The sequence below is a fragment of the Periplaneta americana genome, chromosome 3, assembly GCF_040183065.1.
Source record: "Periplaneta americana isolate PAMFEO1 chromosome 3, P.americana_PAMFEO1_priV1, whole genome shotgun sequence".
In the NCBI taxonomy this organism is placed as follows: Eukaryota; Metazoa; Arthropoda; class Insecta; order Blattodea; family Blattidae; genus Periplaneta; species Periplaneta americana.
The window spans coordinates 53,669,158-53,691,129 of record NC_091119.1 but is presented as its reverse complement, the minus strand read 5'-3'; the positions used below and the strand labels follow the sequence as shown (position 1 = coordinate 53,691,129).

Here is a 21,972-nt window from a genome sequence, read left to right as displayed (position 1 = left end):
GCTTATATATACATACACATTACTGACTTTCTTTCATAAGAACAAGAAAATTTTCAACAAATATTTGCATGATTATAATACGAGAAGAAACATATTATTTCATTTTACCAGAATCCAAAAGTTCAATGGCTGCTGATATGAAACATGGCTTCAATTGCTGCTTAAAACTTTACAACAAATTAAGTTCTCAGTACCCTGTTTCAGTTAACATAAGTATGATAAAATTTAAACTTAAAATTAAAGAAATTATTAAGAGAACTTAACATAAGATTAGATAATTAATTGCTAATAGGCTATTAGTCCTATATTATTATACTTGTAAATATTGGTTATGAACGTTTTCAATTGTGATTATTCTTTATCATATAGGCTCTTATTTGTGTAATCAGTGCTGTTTTATTGCTTATATTAATTTGTTTATTTTATCTTCTTCTTTCTGCTTATCTACAGTGCGGTTTTGAACTCCCAACAAGCGTTTGCTCATACGGGGATAAATTCTTTAACTTATATTTCTGTTTTATGTATGTAATAGTTTCTAATGTGTCTTTGTTTCTGTTACATGCTATACATAAATTAATAAATGTGTATTTAATATGAAGTTTCAATTTCCTAAAATTTTCAAACTAGAGACCTGAACATTTTTACATTTATAATGCTGCATATAAATATTCTCTGTAGAAAGTTTAATCCAATCTGGTTAAGAAATATAAGAATTACTAACGTTTTTGTAAATTTAAATGGCATTTTGGAAAATCGCTACTCTTTCCACAAATTTCAAAATTGTTATCTAAAATTTTGTCTGCCTTTGAGATTCTCATTACATGAAGAGAATTTGATGATATGAAGTACTTCTTTTATCCATATGTTTGGTAAATATTTCTACGGATAGGAATTTGTGAGACGATTGAGTTGCAAGAGAACCTTGACACATTATGATAAATTGTAATTTACAAGTTAGGCCTATTATGTTCGGAACAAGAGAAGGAAGAAAAATAATTTGAGTGTATGTACTGTAAATTCTGGAATCTTACCAAGAATAGCGAAGTACAGCTTCCTTAAGTTTGGCAGAAACTTTTGTTTCACGCATTTTATCCTCAAACTCAGCTGAAGTTAGCATGAAAGGAAAAAGCTTAAAGTGTCGCTGCGCTCACAGAGATAGGATAGTTAGGGGTGAATAGAGTATTCGAAAAGTAGGACACACGTGAAACCTTATCAACAAAAACTTCCTTTAATTTAGGAAGAGTTCCGAGAAAAGACTAAAGCTTCGAACGAAGCCGAAGAAAAGTAATAACAGAACTTTACTGTAGAGTTTAAATTAGAATGTGTACTAGCATAATAAAGAGTGAGGTTCTGAGAATCAATCCAGCCTCACATAATAGCTGTGTTAAATCAGTAAGACCCTTGTCCATCTGTCCACTACAAACACATACACGCATATACAGTGTGTTAACAAATATGTGCGAAAATTTTGAGGAATGTGTAGAGGACTTAAAATCGAGCAAAAATGTTCAATTCGCAGGCGGAGAGTTTCTACATCGTTCACAGGAGTCGAATACACAAACAACTTCAAGTGTCCCCACAAGTAGAAGTCCAGTGAGTTGAGATCTGGTGAGCGTGGAGGCCAAGCATTTGTTCCACCTCGCCCTATCCATCGGCCAGGGAATGTTGCATTAAGTTGTCTACGTACATCCAGACTGAAATGTGTGCTAATTGAGCAACACTGTCGGACAATACGTGCTATGCCAGGAATTTGGGAGCAGGTCCAGACGTCAATGCGACGAACTGGTGCCTGTATTCAGACAGGAGGTGACATATTGAACAGTTCCTGTAAACAAATGTACACAAACTGAAACTAATACATCAGTTTTGTAGTTCAAAATAATCCTCCTTGTAACCCCTATAGAGCGGCAACCAAGCATTTCCGGACTTATGTTTATATAACCTTTTTTTTTTCTTCTCTACATATGAGGAAGCTTTACCTGAAGTTTTGCCCACTACTTTCGCTACACTCTTTATATATTATATTAAACACCCGAAAACAACTTTCCAAGTTCTTAAACTTACTTTATCATCATCATCATCATCATCATCATCATCATCATCATCATCATCATCATCATCCAATTCAAGCACTGTATCTATACTGGGTTGCAAGAAACCTGTTCCACAAATTGCTATTATCTCGTTAAATAAATGACCTTTAAACTATTTCAGTCTTTAAAGTATAGGTCATTGCAAATGTGATATTTAACGAACTGTTAGCTATTCCATCTTCAAACGGAAAAATTCAAAGCGACAGAGCCATCGTAGCAGGCGCAAATAATTCCCTTATTATACGTGCGTGTCGCTATGTTAATATCACAGTCTACTATATACAGTTACGAAGCTTGAGTTTATGAGGGTACTAGGAACAATAGAATGTGCAGGTACTATTTCGCATTGTCTGTAATGAGGCGATAGTAGCGATCCTAGTGTTTAGCAACTATCTATGGATGCATATTTACTTCGTATTGAGCTTCGCGACTGTATATACTAGACTGTGGTAATATTGTGTTTTTGGATATTCATTGTTTTCAAACTTTGCAAGTAGAAGAACAGGCATTAAATACTGACCCAGGCCAACTTGCAACGATTCTTAGTACAGATTGATAGAGAAGTAACCCTTCCTGTTTCGGTACATCTCATTCAAGTGTCCACTAGGGCTTTGAATTTTCATATGGCTACAGTCTATGCACCAATAACTTTGGGAAAATTGCAAATTGAGAAGAAATCCTGTTTTACTGTTTGTACAGAATTTCCTTGAGGCATAGTAATGTATTGTTCTCTCATTCTTGCAATGCAGTCACACATCTTATTATTCTACAAACTGTAGATTTATAAACGTGAATATGATCCACTACCACATTCTGAAAGGCTAATATTGTGTAATAGCGCAAGACAAACAACAGCTGGTTACTTGCTGATATTGTATTACTGCGTGCGATTTGTTTTCCAATATGATGCCCTATTTCATGCAAGAGAGCCATGAATGTGTCTTTCGATAATCTAAATCAATATTATCGTATTCTTCTAGAGGATTCGATCTGTCTCTCAGTATTCTTGGTCTTGGTAGATGTTGTACCATATCAAACATAGGCCTAACCTCTACGTCAGAGGATTCTATAATAGTAATAAAATTGTTTTATTCACAAAACTTTTCATGGCAGTTACTTACTTAACCGGGCCTTTTGTTTTAAACACATTTACGTCTATATAACACTTTTATGTTGCAACAAAATAATTTTTCATAATGGTTTTGTTACATTTATGGCTTAAAAGCCCTGTTAACTTAAAAATAAAGTGGTGTTCAAAATAAAGGTTTCGTTTAGAGAAATATAAGAGTGAAAATCGCAAGTTTCTACGACTTTCCGTTCTCTTAAAACTGCGTGTATAATGATACACCGGCTGTAGTCGTGACGTCACAACTCCAGGTAGTTCAATGCGATTCTTAGAGCTTCACTCAATAGCGTTTCGTACGGTGAAGCAACTAGTGTCTTATTATTTTATATATACGTTTGTGTGCTATTCTATCGGAAATGCCTCATTGTCTTGTTTTTGGGTGTTCAAATATTACGAACACATGAATAAGTATTTATGTATTTCCTAATCGCCAAAGATCACCGATTAGATTCAAAGCGTGGGTGAATCGAATAAATCGGTGTAATTTCGAACTCACCCGGAATTCTGTCGTTTATTCTGAACACTTCACACCAGAAGATTTTGAAATTACATCTCGGCTTTGAAATGAACTTCTGCCTATCAAAATAAGTAGATCAGTTTAAAAAAAAGTGTAATTCCTTCTTTGAAATTGAAACCGGATGAAATTAATGGACCTCATCAATGCCAGAGAAAGACTGGTGCATATGTAAGGAAGAAGATTATAAAGCAAGCAATAGACTGGTCATTTACAAGTTCATGCCGCGAACTTTGTGAGACGGTGAACGAAGAAGCAGGGACCAACAAGTGATGATGCCAATTTAAACACACATACAAATTGCAATGAATTAGGTGTGCAGTGTGGGCTGGGGAGTGAAATTTTAGGAGTATTTCAAACTGTGAAAGTGAGGAAGTAAATGATATGGATGTATCGTTCTGTGAAACAATTACAGTAGTGACGAGTGCACTGACTCCATAGGAGAAGAGGTTTTACCGAAATATAACAATTTAAAAATAGACAAGAGTGCTATATTTTTTATTGTGTAGGAATATTTACTCTCTCTATTCGACCTTTGTCCAATAAAAATTTCGATGTGTATATTGATAAAAATTTATCAGTTAAAACTTTGAATTGTTTTAAAAAATGCAGGTTGTAATAGTTTTTGAAATTGATTACTTTTTTCTCATCGAGTTATCACTAACATTGAAACAATTATAAATGACCAAGAATAAGTTTATTGGAGGTAAAGTTATTAAAAGTTTATAAAAGGTAGGAACAATTTAATGGTTAAAAAATGTTAAAATTAAGATAATTTTTTAATGTTCTGAGTGTTGGTTGCAAAATATAATAAATTGTGGTGATTTTTTTAAAATTAAGAACAATTTCTAATTAATAATAATTCGAAATTTCCCTTCTATCGGTAGTTTGAAAGTTTCTCTACTCATTGTCAGGTCGGGTATTCACGACGAATTTCGTTTATTACCCATGAAGGTATGACTTATTTGTTTCTCTTCCGAGGGGATTCCAAGAATTAATTCAGTAAACAAATTGTTTGTAAGCTACATAGCGTATGTTCCTGTTATTTACCTCCCGTAACTCTTCCCTTTCAAAATTAAGACTCCGTCCTCACCATCATAACATGCCTAGCAGTATTCAACGTGTCTCTGTTTAGTACAACAGCGTGAAATGCATTATGAAAATTATGTACTCATAATACTCGTACACTCAACACTTTCCTTTACATACCTTACCATTGCACTTCCACAGCAACAGAAACACTCTCGATGAGTTGCTGAAGAAACACCAGTCCGCTCTATATTCTCACTGCTTTCTTTCCATATTCTTACAATTTTATATTTCCTGGGCTCAAATTGATATGGCCTGATTCCAGCCGTGATTCATGGAAATAACTATTTCATGTAAGACATGACACCAGACACCAGAAATTTACACTAATAATAGGAAGAGACTGATGCGGGAAGAAGCTTACAATTACAGTTTGCTGCTACTCAGGGCCTGGCATACTCGGCATAGTGGAGTTGTGACGTCACTTCTGTAACTCCGGGGTTTTAACTGTGGATTGTCGCTGTACTATTAATAGTACGACGCTCGGGTTTTCACAGAAACTAATCTCTACACCTACTCTGTTAGAATCATTTTCTACCTAAAAGTGCATTTTTTTTTAAGTTGACAAGGCCTTTAAGAGTAACTATTTTAATACTTTCATTAATAATAATTCAGTTTAAGTAATGAATAGTTTGCAACGCTGTTACAAGATGCGTACTTCACCCTAAGCCAGAGTACCGCGGGGACAGAGTGTAATGGCAGTCTCCTCATCACTGCCATCAATGCTGCAGGGAAGATTGTTTCCGTCTAGTGGCAAGTGCTACTGAATTTACTGCCATGTAGCAGTTTTTTCTATAAACCAGTGGCTGCTGATTAACTGAGGCAAGTGAGGCCAGGCCTCAGTCAATTGGCTTAACTGAAATGAAATTTTGTGTTTTTATATAATATTCTGTATTAGTCATTTGAATGAAGCATATATTGCTGCAGAAGTATTTGAAAACTTTGTGATGTATATAGACCTGTTTTGCAGTAAAAATTTGTTCCTGCGGCCAGAATCGCTCGTGTCGACTCTGACTTCTGCATTTCATAAGTTTTCGCGGGCTTTGTGGTTGAAATTGAAACGTTGTATCTGAGAAACAATTCGTCTGGCCTCGTGGCCTGGTCAGCTTTCCCTCCTCCCATCCATGGACTGTCTCAAGGGTGGAATGGATTGGGTATAGCAGTGATGACTTGTCTTCCTAAATAGGCCATAAAGAACATAAAAATTTCCGCTTTTTAGCAGGCAGAGACCCACATTGTTCTCACCCGTTATGTCTTAGTTTATGACTTAAGCGAGAGTGTTGTACTATTGTATTTCATAGTACAGTAGTGAGGTGGTTCAATGTTGTTATGTGTTTCGGAAAATATAAACAGAAATAGACGCTAGGAATAATGATGATGTATTTAATCCATTGTTAGAGTGTCCTTTTTCGATAAGAAATTATATTGAAAGAAAGGAAGTTTTAAATAAAGATATAGCTTACCGAGATACCTACAGCATCGCTGACAATTTTCTTGACAGATAATCTTAAAATGCGAGTTTCTATTGCATCCTGATATGTGCAACATAAATGCTTAAGTAGTAATGTGGTGCAAAACAAATTTAAATAAAAATAAACCTTGTTTGTTGTTGTTGAAGGAAAAAGATAAAAAGGAAAGAAAGGAAGAATACTGCTAGAAACAAAATCGATTTCGTAGTAAATAAAAAAAGAACACATATTGGCGAAGGAAGATCCTATTCCTCTTATCTTAAGGAATTAGTGTGAGAAGTTACTGTTATTGGACACCTTCCACTCTGCATGAATTTTCGTACCACCATTCACAGAAGAGATGCAGCTCTTTGCTTGTTTCATTCTCTTGAACTGAAACAACCCAGAACTCACCACGTGGAGGTGGCTGCATGTCGAGTCCCGCCCTGCCCATCCCAACCTCCCTACCATGTGGGCAAGTGCATTCCATCATTCCTTCTTTGTCATTTTCAATTAATGTTCGACTTGAATCAGTATTTAGGTTTCCATTTCATATCTTTTTTGTTTCAATTTATAAAAGTCACATGATTAAGGTACTATAATCAAGCACTGCATGTCAGTACAACGAAAAATATGAAGAAATGCTTGATGTCATGCTTTTAGTCTGTCATATATTTGTTTCCCTTCTGTAGGATCGTGCATATAAATGTATACACCATAGTTAAATGTAAGGTAACTTTCGGTACGATGGACAATATTTTTTACATGAATTTAGGTAGTTTAATTCCTTTTATTACTGATCCAGGTTGTCGTACTGTACAAGATGGTCCTAATCACAATACCATCAGGAGTTACTTTCAGAGTATGTTATATTGAGACGATGAAGATGTTTTCCATGTAGTTCACACTATATTTTGTCATTATGAATAAAACGACGAAGTCTCTCCTTGTTTTACAACAATCTTTCATCCAGAGTTCATTTGTTCTCTTTCGTAAGTCACATTTCCGTTGAACATTATAGCAGTTCAGTCCAAATTCAGAATTAGTTACACGTTTAATAAATTCTTGTGATTTTTCTGTTTCAGCAGAAGAATCGTAATTTTCGATTGCAAGTATAAAATTTCGAACAAATCTTCAATGTTAGATATTCTAACTTTCTTGATGATGCAAATGATACTGATTAAAAAAATTAATATTCTTAAATCCATAGGCATTTTACATAATCATTTATATAATATTTAATTTTTAAACTTTCTAAATTGCATATTGTGGGCTACTATGATAACCACCTATTGTACTGATATATCCCTTATTTGTCTCCATTCCATATATGTATTTTTCTGGCATTGTTTTCCGGACCTATATGGTCATCTATCATGGTAGACGGATGTATTAATAATAATTATTTGTATCTAAAATTTCTGCATTCTTGTAGCATAAAAGATTATTGATTATTGCAGACAATAGTAAAATTTATTGTAATTTTAGAAATTACGATTATGTCCTTTATTATGGTGTTGCAATATCAAAGTTTAAAGTTTGCATTGCGATGGTGTAGGTCGATAAATGATCAACTGTTTAATATTTCAAGTTGTATACACTGTGAATTGTATGTCTCTGTTGGGTACAATTTTAGTTCTGTTTCTTATTCCAATTTCCGTTATTACGTCCATATATTTCTTCAGTAAAATAAGTGTTCTCGAATACAAGATTAATACATTTGTATAACATGTAATGAGATTTCTTGAAGTCATTCCTCAAAATTTAGGTAAATAAATTTTTTTGTTACAAAATTGCAGTGACAGTGACTATTCAGTGAATACTCGATTAAATAATTTAGAGAGCGGAATTGTAAACCATTATCTGAAGTTAACTCTGCAGTTTACTATTACTCGTCCATGTGAAAACAAAAGCATTACACTCTTTCCTTTATCGATCGTACAGTCGTATCCAAAGAAACTAGACACTATAAAAGAGTCAGTTTAATTTATTAACAGCTTACCATCAAGTACATATTGTAAACTTAAATAGTACATACTTCAACTGAAGTATTGTAGCTAATGTAGATGTAAATGTAACGCATTCGCATTAGGTACCAACCACTTTCACTATAACGATCGCTATCGATCAACATATTTGAAGAGAATTATACCAGGTGTCCCATCTGCGCCGTTTTGAAAACGGTTATAGAAAACCTATCAACAAGAGAGCACAAAGGATTTTCTAAATTTCAGGGACAATGCTTTCATTAAATCAATGTGATAGCGATTGTTGCTGGTTTAGATCCATGGCTAAATATACCGAAAAAGAATTGTAGTTTGTAATTATTATTATTATTATTATTATTATTATTATTATTATTATTATTATTAATGTTATTATTATTATGTTTATTATTATAATCATCATTATTATTATTATTGTTATTATTATCATTATTATTATTATTATTATTATTATTATTATTATTATTATTATTATTATTATTATTATTATTATTATTTATTAACATCACTTTCAAGCTACTGCCGGTAAAGCCTTCGAGTTGCAGTTGCATTTTGCTTTGTTTCACCGTAGAGCAGAACAAAGTCAGTGTCCTCATCATTCGTAAACGCACCAGGATCTTCGTTTTTATCATTTATTAGTAACAAAACAGGAACAAAGTAAATGGACCGGGCTCATAATCCTGTTACTAGTTGTACTTGACATTTCAACCAGTAGGACAGTCGAGTCAATCCGTTCCCTAAGCCTCAGAACTAGGCAGCTATTTAGCGTTTTATGTACGAAAGGAAGTCACGTTCAACAAAAGAGGACGCAGATGGGCCACCTGGTAGCTATGCTCTACATTAGGGTTGCAGTAAACAATGGTGTCTGTACAAATGAAAATAGCCGAAATTTAAATGAAGTGATCACTTAAATAGTGCTTACACTGCAAGGAACTTCTTTGAATGTCGAAAAATGTGGTAGATGCGTAAGAATAACATGAAATATCACTGATTATTTTTCATGACGAAATCGTCGTGTCACAAAGTGGATGGCCATTGTATGTTTTAATTTCAAATAAGAATTGATTTATTCTTGATAAAAATTGTGTCGTGTGTATCATTTTGGGGTAAATTGACTGGGCAACAAAATATTCAGCTGACGCTTCATAAACCGAAGATTCCTTATAATAATTATTTTTAAGGAGCTATTACTATTAAACTATTACAGAAAATAAACGACACATTTTTTTAAGAATTTGAAATATAATTTATTTCACTTCAATGTAATTAGTGTCAGCGAGATGATATTTGGCGAAGTTGATTCTGAGATTTGTCATTTTATTACCTGACAATCGTTTCATAGTTAGTATAAACCTCTGGAAAATAGTAAACAGATAATCAACTCAAGTGGTAATCGAACCCACGCCTGAGCACACCTCCGATTTTCAAATTTAGTTTATCAAAACATTCAATTAATATGATGTAATTTTTGTTACTTACATAATCTTACTTCATGAGCTGCGTAATATTAATATGAATTGGCGATATCTGATTATCACAGTTACACGTCCAGTAAAAGCTCTCTGCACTTTTGTCCACTCAGTAATCACTGTAGTAAAGTCAACTTCAACTTGAAGAACTTAGAACAGATGCAGCCCAGTACCTTTGCTGCCACAACTTGAAATGTTTACAATTTTAATAAAGAAACGTGCAGTGGAATAAAAATATCTCATAAAGATCCAGTTATTGAAAAGACTACAATTTATTTTTAAATCGACAAAACTGATTGTGTAATGATACATTACTGGATTGTAGAAATTTAAAATTAATATAGGGCAGATCAGATAAGATCAGATCAGACACTAAGGTTTTAGTGCAAAAATAAGGTTCAGATTAAAATAAAGGGTGTATTTAATGTACGTAAATTATTAGATATCACGAAGTTACATGTCAGCATTTTTACCACAAATAAATTTATACAGAAGTTACAAACAAGCAATACATAAAAACAAACAAATAGAAAAAAAGACAGATATAGAAATGAAGCTCAGATTAAGAGTAGGGGAAGGCCAGAAATCTGCGATAACTAAGGATTTGGATATTAAAATTGCAAAGGATGCGATAAAAGAAATGTAGGGATGTGATCAAGAAATGCAACTAAAGTGGAACTGTATAAAGATCGATAAGTTTGAGAGAGAGAGAGAGAGAGAGAGAGAGAGAGAGAGAGAGGAAGTGTAAAATCAAATGAATAGAGAAAAAATATAAGTAGGCCTATTTATTGGAAGTGAGAATAATGAGAAAGAAAACTTATGTGTAGGTGGAGTAGTGAAAAACTGAAAATGAGCGCAAATAGCAAGAGTGAATAATAATACCGAAAAAGTGTTAAGAGAATTGAATAAGTGACAACAAGAAAGTGGTGCTAAAATTTGAACTTTGTAACAGTAAAATAATATAAAAGAAAAATAGGAGAAAAGGTCAATGAAAAAATTAGGGTAAATGACACAATATGATAATGTATAGACAAAGTGAAATTAAGATTTTAGTGAATATTAGAGAAAAAGGGGGGGTTGAAAGAAGTAGCCTATGTATTATCTCTGGTCCTCGTCCTGGTCCTTGTCCGGGTCCGGGTCCTGGTCCTGGTCCGGGTCCTGGTCTTGGTCCGAGTCCTGGTCCTGGTCCTGGTCCGGGTCCGGATCCTGGTCCTGGTCCTGGTCCTGGTCCCGGTCTGGGTCCTGGTCCTGGCCCTGGTCCTGGTCCTGGTCCGGGTCCTGGTCTGGGTACTGGTCCTGGTTCTGGTTCTGGTCCTGCTTCTGGTCCTGCTTCTGGTCCTGGTCCTGGTCCTGGTCCGGATCCTGGTCCTGGTCCTGGTCCGGATCCTGGTTCTGGTCCTGGTCCTGGTCCGGGTCCTGGTCCGAGTCCTGGTCCTGGTCCTGGTCCGGGTCCTGGTCCGGGTCCTGGTCCTGATCCTGGTCCGGGTCCCGGTCCTGGCCCTGGTCCGGGTCTGGGTCCTGGTCCTGATCCTGGTCCGGGTCCTGGTCCTGGTTCTGGTCCTGCTTGTGGTCCTGGTCCGGATCCTGGTCCTGGTCCGGGTCCGGATCCTGGTTCTGGTCCTGGTCCTGGTCCTGGTCCGAGTCCTGGTCCTGGTCCTGGTCCGGGTCCCGGTCCTGGCCCCGGTCCTGGTCCGGGTCCTGATCCTGGTCCTGGTCCGGATCCTGGTCCTGGTCCAGATCCTGGTTCTGGTCCGGGTCCTGGTCCGGGTCCTGGTCCTGGTCCTGGTCCAGGTCCGGGTCCTGGTCCTGGTCCTGGTTCTGGTCCTGGTCCTGGTCCTGGATACAGCAGTTTTCCTTTGTTCAAACATATTAAATTGCCCTTTCATATCATTTTTGTTGTATTTCTTTCTACGTTTTACCCTGATTACCTGTAATTTGTAAGTACGTTTCATGCAGTTTTTATTTCTTCCACCAGACAGTATTGTTATACCATAAAGAAATTTAAAGAAAAAAAAATGGTCTTGTGGAATGAGAAAAACGCTAAGAAAATAACATCCCAAGATAATACTGCTACATAATCAGTGCATTGATAAGCATATATTTTTCACGAAGAAGTATACAATGGTAATACTTACCATTTAAAATTATTTGGACCACAAAAAGCAGCAAATATTCTTCATTTAACAAAGGAAATCGGATGTTGTATTCACTCACACATTCAAAGCTACAAATCTCTTGAAGTAATTTCCAAAAGAACCGCTCATGTTATTGCAAGAGCGCAGTGAACAAAATCTATTTTATAGTACAACTTCTGTCACTTATATATGTTACCAAAGTTACACTTATTTCTAGTTTAATTTCATGGTAAATTTAAAAATAAATACCAGGAAATTATCCGTGTATCGAAATTAGCCGAGTTTTCCCTATTGATTAGGAATTATATAGCAATAAGTTTTTCGAGAAATAATACTAAGAGATTAATTATCAAGGAAGTACAGTAATAGAGTAAGGTAAATAAAAATTACAAATTTTACTGAATAGAAGCTTGTGTGGAATTGAGGGCAATTTTAGCTACAGAACTACGACGGCACGAGAAGGCAATAGCAGAATGCAGTTAATTCTCAGTTAGCAAGATGCAGTGTTCACAACAGTAATTCAGAAAACGGGAAACTTCTATAACACTATGATATGCCAAAGCATTTAATATTATCTGGAAAATGAAATTATGATTTAACAACATTCAAACATTATACTAATTTTATAATATTATAAAACTATTTTATCTTCCTGTATTTAAGGTGCGATTACAATTGTAGCTGTAGATTTAATTTTTCTAGAATTTGTCTTTATTAAATTGGTCTTTTCAAAATTATTTCACACATATGTACAATACATATGCACTCATGTAGGCCTAATGGATACGAATAGGAAACTACATTGTGTAGCTGATAATAATTTATTTAACTGTTCTAATGTTGTTATGTTAATGCCGATTATTGTATATTATTTCAGGCACCTACCATCTGCCCAAAGCCATTTCGTATGTTTTTTTTTTAATTGCAAGAAAACTCAATATTTTGTGCACAATGTAAATTTAATATCGGTAACATTAAGTAACATCCCGTGTTATACTTAAAATATTGGTACAGTAACCATTTAGATTATATAAACGCAAATAATTTATTTTTATTAGCGTTTCTCGAAAGGATACATGCTTCAGTTGCCTTTGATATAACATTGTTAGTCCGAAATTACATTTATGACTATTAATCGCTCTTTAATTGTTCCCTTTAATTTACATTTCCAAAAAAAAAAAAAAGAACATGACAAAGAGATTTATCAACTTACTTTAAATGATTTTTAATCCAAATAGACCTAATATTCAAAGAAAATTCTGGACGCTGTTTTCTTCTCATAATTATGTAAATAATTTATATTTAACTATATATCTAATTGTTTTTGTAACGGCTGCTCAGAGTTCGCTGTGGTGCTCCATGGATGGGTAATTTTTTAAAACATTGATCTGCGAATATTGCATGATATTTCGTAAATTATAAAATACTACGGAACTCATGTTCAATAAAAATGATTTGTAAGTTTTCTGAAACTAGTTATGATAGTAAAGGGAAGTTGACAGAGTCCCTTTTCTTTATTCTTTGTAACTTATTTAATTTGCAAAAATAAACTGTACGAACTGTATGCTTTCAACGGTTTCACTACATCTAATACAGTTACTTAACCTTTATTTTAAAAAACATCTTTGTAGAGTGGAATAGATTGTACAACTAATTTCATCTTCGGAATATGTATGATAAGAACTTCCTTGTGTTAAATATTAACGTACCTTGTTAACATGTTTCGACCTATTTTCAGTAATCTTCGGAACTGGTCGTTGTTGGTCTTGGCGCCTCTTGTTTCCTGTGTTGGTGCGTTCATAGTGTAGAGTCAAAGAGTGTATGTGTTTTGAAATTGAGTTGTGTGTTGACTCTACACTACGAACGCACCAACACAGGAAACAAGAGGCGCCAAGACCAACAACGACCAGTTCCGAAGATTACTGAAAATAGGTCGAAACATGTTAACAAGGTACGTTAATATTTAACACAAAGTTCTTATCATACATATTCCGAAGTGATACAGTGTTAAAAGTTGTGTAATCAAGATGTATAACTAATTTCAGTTGGCTCTAAATACATTGATACAAATGGTGCGAACTTGAGAAAGAGCCTAAACTATGTTTTTCCTTGGTATCACTAAATTTAAATGTACTTATTATCTGTTTCTATGTAGAACGGGAACATTGGGATATTTTCTTAGAAATCGTCCTTCTACTTTTCAAAAATCCCTGTTTTTCAGATGTCATTCATTAAAATCCTTTGCTCTAATATAAATTTCAGTGGTGTAATTTGAGCGAGCTAATCTAGAGAACTGAAATGTGAGGATTCGATCGTTAAGTGTAACTGAAGTGGAGCTGAGGAAAAGATCTAGGAATAATTAGTTAAGTGTTAAGGAGAAGACGCATAGAATAAACCAGTGAAAGGGAAATTAGTAAAGAGAGTTAAAATAAGTCATAAATGGTAAATAACCAACACTGAGTGTTTTATGTAGTACAGAGAGGAAGAATCTGGGAAGTGCAGTAGACAATAAATGAAAGTGAGTGCAAGTAGGGAGAAGATATACCAATGAAACAGAAAGAGATATAAGTGAATTGAAGAAGACTACTAAGGAAGTTACTACAAACATTCGAATTTTGTAACATTGAATGAATGCAAGAGTAAAATTCTGAGAAAATGTAAGTGAAAAATAGGGAAAATAATGTAGTACAGTAAAACGTAGAATATAGATACGTAAAAATTAGTGAATTTTAGTCAGAGATAAATATGCTTGAAGATAAAAAATTAGGGATAATAGTAATAGAAGATAGCAATGACAGTAGAAGAGGATTAGTTGGATTGTAGCCGAGAGTGTTTCTAAACAAGAATAATGTACACAAGTATTGCATAGTTATCAGGAATAGGATAGACAGAAGATAAAGAGTATTACAACTACTACTACTACTACTGCTGCTGCTGCTGCTGCTGCTGCTGCTGCTGCTGCTACTACTACTATTGCAACTACTACTGCTATTGCTGCTAATATAAATTGTTGTTTTCTATTTGTTTTTACAATGAAACGACTTAAGAGCCATAATCAGATAGTTCACCCTTTTCAATGTACCAAAATAAAAAGAAAATAATTGTTATTAAAAATGAATTTTGCTGCACTCATCTCAAAGTTTAAGTGTGCTGTGATTTCCGAAAACGGTTAACAGCTACTCACTAACGTGTGCTTAATAGTAATATATTTTTTAATTTCTGTAGTGACTCTTGTCTTCGTCTCCCTCTGGAACTGAATTGATATTCTCACTGAATCAGTTATACTGGCTTAAATATTTAATACTGGGTTGCAAGGGACAGTGAAGTGCATTCCATAACCTCTCCTATCCAAAACCCAACCTCAACCTGCTCGTGGTGCAACCTGCTTTTACAGATGAGGCTCTGGGGACCGAGTATTGGCGGTATAACCACACCATCAGGAATAGAGGAAATGCTATTTCATCCCTTACGCTGGCCTGCCACTGCGTAGAAATGTTCCACAAGTGGTACTTGTGAGAAAGGTCGGTGGACTCTAAAACTCCTCCCGGCCAGGTCCGATGGACCCATTAACCAACGACAGGTGTGGCCTTCCAGTCATACTGGGGGTTTACGTGAGTGGGTGATGTAACCACCATTACAAACAAAAAATTGGTGCCCACTTAAAAAACGGTTACACTTATGCTAATCTGTGAAGTTCTACCTGATGGATCCACCACAGAGAAATACTGGAGAGCAAGAACGCTAGTGGCTTCGTTGCCAAAGCCCGGCATTAGATAACAACAACAACAATATATTTAATACTTTAATTTAGACGTGTAGTTGCAAAATCAGATACATCACTTTTTTTCCGAAATGAGTTAATGTTGTATTTCATATCTTCATATGATTCTACAACTGTTATAGCACTGTTATGCTCCAAAGCCAGATACATAACATGGATTTGTATAATGAAAAAGAGAATTGGTTGCAAATCCTTAGTTCCTTGCAAACGTTTTTCCTTCGTACTGAAAAATTATGTTTTGACTTTGCAACTATACGCCTCAATTCACTAATGGAACGGGTTTTATAATCTTCACATAACCGATACACACTCTTACCCACCCATGCACACGACAGACACAAGCTGTCACTGGCCTTCATAGATTATTTCCGATACATGTAAATCTTATTTTTAAGGGGAGATGTTGTATAAATTGAATTCTTATCTATTTTATGATAATTTCTTCATTTTTGTATATATGAATATCATTGCTGCAACAATTTAAATTTGAGATTACTTACTTACTTATGACTTTTAAGGAACCCAGAGATTCATGGCCGCCGTCACATACGCTCATCATCGGCCTCTATCCTCATCAAGATAATCCAATTTCTACCATCATATCCCACATCACTCAAGTCCATTTTAATATTATCCTCTAATCTATGTCTCGGCCTTCCCAAAGGTCTATTTCTCTCAAGCCTCTCAACTAACAATCTATATTCATTTTGGAGTCGCCCATTTGAGTTTAGTAAAAATAATTGGGGCAGAAATGTTGGGGGGGGGGGAGTATCAAGGCACTGTAGGTCACGATAGTGAATATATCTGAGCCATTTTTAAGATAAGTTCAAAACCTCTTTGTCATTTTACCCCTAAAAGAACATTCTTTAAAATGGTTGTATCATAAATTTGATATTCGTTTTCAAAATGTGAAAATAAAGAATACATCTTAAGAATAAATTTTGGAGATACCATTAGAGAAACATGTGAGGATATTATTTTATCAAATGCAACAAAATAACAAATCTCTGTTACACAGAAAGTTTCCTAATTATCTAAGAATGTGTGTTTCAAATAAAATCCATGTATTAATAGTTCGAAGATATAAAAATATTCACTCTTTGTATGAGAATGAAGCAAAAAATTAAAGTTACCAGAAATTGCAATTAAAATTTAGTGTAATTTAAAAACTCTGTGCTTTAAAAATGACAGCCTAAAGGGTTATATAAATGTGCATTAAATTTTGTGCGATGAAATTTTGAAATTTCAAAGATTATTTTAAACAAAGAATTTTTCTTTTTAAAAATTCACTCGTTTTCCACCACATTTTAACCATTCTTGTTCTTTGAAAACCCTATGCATCATAGTTTTAAAGATAGCGCTGCAGTAGTTGACAAGGGCATATATCCTCATTAAATTTCATGCCATATATATTTCTCACATATTAAAGTGTATTTTACAGCAAAAACATTATTTTTCATTCAATGGTTTTCCACCATATTAAAGCCATCCTCCTTCCTCAACATCGCAAGTAGCATTTGCAATGAATTTTCCTATTGCTTTTCTTTTTGTATTAAAGTTTTATTTTCTCATTGCTTATCTATTTTTATTTAATTAACATTAAGCAGGAATCTGAATGTTTATAGAATAATCCATTAACTGTACGTAAAAAAAAAAAAATATGACGCCCGAAGTTAATTTCACCTCTGTCCATTTCAAGTGGTGGATAGTGGTGAGAGTTGCTGGGAAATATACCAATATATTCCCGCATTATTGGCAATTAGTTCGGTTTGGTTAAGTGGTCATAATTTTACCTTAAAACATTGGCGATGAAAGAGTAATGGAACAGAGGAAAAAATTCTCTCCGGCGCCGGGTTTTCAGCTCTTGTGGATAAAGCATCAGCACGTAGAGCTGAAAACCCGGGTTTAAATCCAGGCGCCGGAGAGAATTTTTCTCCATTCCCTTACTCTTTCATCGTATTATGATGCAGAATATCTGCATGGAAATATCATATGTACTTCGGTACATTAGAATAATATATATGATATGCGTAAATCACTTCGTGATTTAAGACGGCGATTATTCCGTCGGATCCCTACCAACTAGTCACTCATAACGAGTGCACCTCAGCACATGTGTGGACTTCAGTCCTACGTTCAGAGACGTCTATGACGTAGTGCAGAGGGCGGCCACTAGAGGGAACCCAAGAGTTGGAACTTAAACTGAGACGATTCTGTCCAACGCCGGGTTGGGTATCCGGTGTGGCTTAGCGGATAAAGCATCAGCACGTAGAGCTGAAAACCCGGGTTCAAATCCCGGCGCTGGAGAGAATCTTTCTCCGTTCCATTACTCTTTCATCGTATGATGACGCAGAATATCTGCATGGAAATATCATATGTACTTCGGTACATTAAAATAATATATATTAAAACATTGAGTTTAGAAAAAAATATTTCAAAATTTTTACCATGTTTCCTTATTAAACTGAAAGCTAGGATGGAGTTTTTAATGTTGCTGTTATTTTCTAATACCAGGCGTTTGACAATAAAATCACTTGACCTCCTGCACTCCAATATTTTTCAAAGATATTGTCATGGTCAGCCACTGAAGCACAGATTTTGAGGGAGTTGTTAATGTAGTTTCAGACAAAATATCACATAATTTTAAAAACCGCTAGCCATTCATAATTACTAACTACATTCAAGAAAACAAAGCAAATGTATGAACTTACCTTACAGTAAGTCCATTGCCATCCAAACATTAATTTCAGTGCACTCTAGTGACAGCAAGAGAAAAAAGGATTTCTTAGGACTGAAGTTAAAAAAAAAGAACTAAGAAAAAACGTAAATCTCTTTCCTATTGTATGGCCATAAAGATATAATTAATTCATAATGTACAGGTCCAAACGTTTCTAAGCGTGAAGTGCCTATCGGGAAACAAAATATTTAAATGGAAAATGCGACCACAAGTGTCTATTTATCGCTATATTGAGTGGAACCAAGGGACGGAGCGTGATATTCAGACATATTGTTAGAACATAAAGAAACAGGTCGCCAAATAAAATGAAAGGTTTGATGATAGGTAACATTAAGGAGTGTATATAAGTTACTATTACTCTAACAGAAGCGTTACTATGAACAAGTGGGGAGAGAAACATGGGAACACTCGGAGGGCAATCTATCTGAAAATGGCTCTTAGAAGTACAATATTTATACTACTTACGCCTCAAACAACAACAAAGCAAACAAAATATATACCTTAAACAAGACCAACACGTCGTTGTTGTTTCCTCATCTTCATCTTCCGTTGCTAAGTGCTCCAATGATGGTCCAGGCATGGAACCTGGCAAGGATTCAGGCATGGGATCTTCCATCGATGATGCAAGCAGAGGAGTTATCAAGGGATCTCGCATAGGCGCTGGTAAAGGATTTTGGATGGGATCTAGCATGGGCGTTAACAAGGCATTTGACATGGGATCTAGCTTGGTTTCTGGCATGGGAACTGGCAAGGAATCTTGTATCGGAGTTGGCATGGGTGTTACCATTGGAGCTAATATTGGTAATGGCAAGGAATCTGACATGGAAGCAGGCATGGAATCTAATATGGGTGCTGGTATGGGATGTTGCTTGGTTGGTGACATGGGAGCCGGCACGGGATATGGCCTGGGTGATGGCAAGGCATCTGACATGGGTGATGACAAGGAATCTTGCATGAAAGTAAGCATGGAAAATGATGTGGATGTTGGTATGCGATCTGGCTTAGTTGGTGGTATAGGAGATGGCATGGGTTCTGGCAAAGCATCTCGCATGAGTGATGACAAGGAATCCGGCATGGAAGCAGGCATGGGATCTGGTATGGGGTCTGGCTTGGTTGGTGGCATGGAATCTGACAAGGCATCTAGCATGGGTGATGGCAAGGAATCCGGCATGGGATCTGGTATGGGGTCTGGCTTGGTTGGCGAGATGGAATCTGACAAGGCATCTAGCATGGGTGATGGCAAGGAATCCGGCATGGAAGTAGGCATGGGATCTGGCTTGGTTGGTGGCATGGAATCTGACAAGGCATCTAGCATGGGTGATGCCAAGGAATCCGGCATGGAAGCAGGCATGGTATCCGGTATGGTGTCTGGCTTAGTTGGTGGCATGGAATCTGACAAGGCATCTAGCATGGGTGATGGCAAGGAATCCGGGATGGAAGTAGGCATGGAATCTGGTATGGGGTCTGGCTTGGTTGGCGAGATGGAATCTGACAAGGCATCTATCATGGGTGATGGCAAGGAATCCGACATGGGATCCGGCATGGCATCAGACACTGAAGCTAGCATGGGTTCTCGCAAGGAATCTGGAATGGGTGATGGCATGGAAGCTTGTATAGGATCTGGCAGGAGTGCTGTTATTGAACCTGATATAGGTGTTGCCATTGGAGCTAGAATGGGGTATGGCAAGGAATCTGACATGGGATCTAATATAGGTGCTTGTATGGGGTCTGGCTTGGTTGGTGGCATGGAAGCTGGCATAGGGACTTCTATGGGTACTGGCATGGGATCTGAATAGGTTGCTGACAAGGAATTCGCCATGGAATCAGACATGGGAACCAGCATGGGGTCTAGCATGGATCCTGGCATAGGCGCTGACATGGAATCTTGCACTGGTAGTGGTATTGGATCTGGCATGGGAGCTGTCATGGGTCCTGGCATATCCTCTGGAATGGCTGCTGGTCTGGGTACTGGCACGGGATCTGGCAAGGATGATGTCACAGAAGTTGGCATAGGTGCCGGCGTGTAATATGTCTCGTCATCTAGTACGGGACGTGGCCCAAAAAATATATATCTTAAACAAGACCACCAGGCATTCCTTCTTCGGTGCCTACCTTCTGCTGGCATGGAAGCTGGCATCGGTAGTGGCATAGGACCTGGCATAGGCACTGATATGGAATCTTGCACTGGTAGTGGTATTGGATCTGGCATGGGAGCTGTCATGGGTCCTGGCATATCAAATGGAATTGGTGCTGGTCTGGGTACTGTCATGGGATCTGGCAAGGATGCTGTCACAGAAGTTGGCATAGGTGCCGGCGTGTAATATGTCTCGTCATCTAGTACGGGACGTGGCCCAAAAAATATATATCTTAAACAAGACCACCAGGCATTCCTTCTTCGGTGCCTACCTTCTGCTGGCATGGGTGATGGCATAGGACCTGGCATAGGCGCTGACATGGAATCTTGCTCTGGTAGTGGTATTGGATCTGGCATGGGAGCTGTCATGGGTCCTGGCATATTATCTGGAATTGGTGCTGGTCTGGGTACTGGCATGAGATCTGGCAAGGATGCTGTCACAGAAGTTGGCATAGGTGCCGGCGTGTAATATGTCTCGTCATCTAGTACGGGACGTGGCCCAAAAAATATATATCTTAAAGAAGACCACCAGGCATTCCTTATTCGGTGCCTACCTTCTGCTGGCATGGAAGCTGGCATGGGTAATGGCATAGGCGCTGACATGTAATCTTGCACTGGTAGTGGTATTGAATCTGGCATGGGAGCTGTCATGGGTCCTGGCATATCCTCTGGAATGGCTGCTGGTCTGGGTACTGGCACGGGATCTGGCAAGGATGTCACAGAAGTTGGCATAGGTGCCGGCGTGTAATATGTCTCGTCATCTAGTACGGGACGTGGCCCAAAAAATATATATCTTAAACAAGACCACCAGGCATTCCTTCTTCGGTGCCTACCTTCTGCTGGCATGGAAGCTGGCATGGGTAATGGCATAGGACCTGACATAGGCGCTGACATGGAATCTTGCTCTGGTAGTGGTATTGGATCTGGCATGGGAGCTGTCATGGGTCCTGGCATATCAAATGGAATTGGTGCTGGTCTGGGTACTGGCATGGGATCTGGCAAGGATGCTGTCACAGAAGTTGGCATAGGTGCCGGCGTGTAATATGTCTCGTCATCTAGTACGGGACGTGGCCCAAAAAATATATATCTTAAACAAGACCACCAGGCATTCCTTATTCGGTGCCTACCTTCTGCTGGCATGGAAGCTGGCATGGGTAATGGCATAGGACCTGGCATAGGCGCTGACATGGAATCTTGCACTGGTAGTGGTATTGGATCTGGCATGGGAGCTGTCATGGGTCCTGGCATATCCTCTGGAATGGCTGCTGGTCTGGGTACTGGCACGGGATCTGGCAAGGATGTCACAGAAGTTGGCATAGGTGCCGGCGTGTAATATGTCTCGTCATCTAGTACGGGACGTGGCCCAAAAAATATATATCTTAAACAAGACCACCAGGCATTCCTTCTTCGGTGCCTACCTTCTGCTGGCATGGAAGCTGG

At 37.1% G+C, this 21,972-nt stretch overlaps 1 long non-coding RNA gene across 1 annotated transcript in view; it reads right to left on the bottom strand.

Moving 5' to 3' along the window:
• Positions 1-6,562, bottom strand: part of LOC138696041 (uncharacterized) — a 44,612-nt gene extending 38,050 nt beyond the window's left edge. Inside the window, exon 1 of the long non-coding RNA XR_011331220.1 lies at positions 4,943-6,562. This is a non-coding gene — a long non-coding RNA (uncharacterized lncRNA). The remainder of the gene's footprint in view (positions 1-4,942) is intronic.
• Between the last annotated feature and the right edge of the window lie 15,410 nt (positions 6,563-21,972).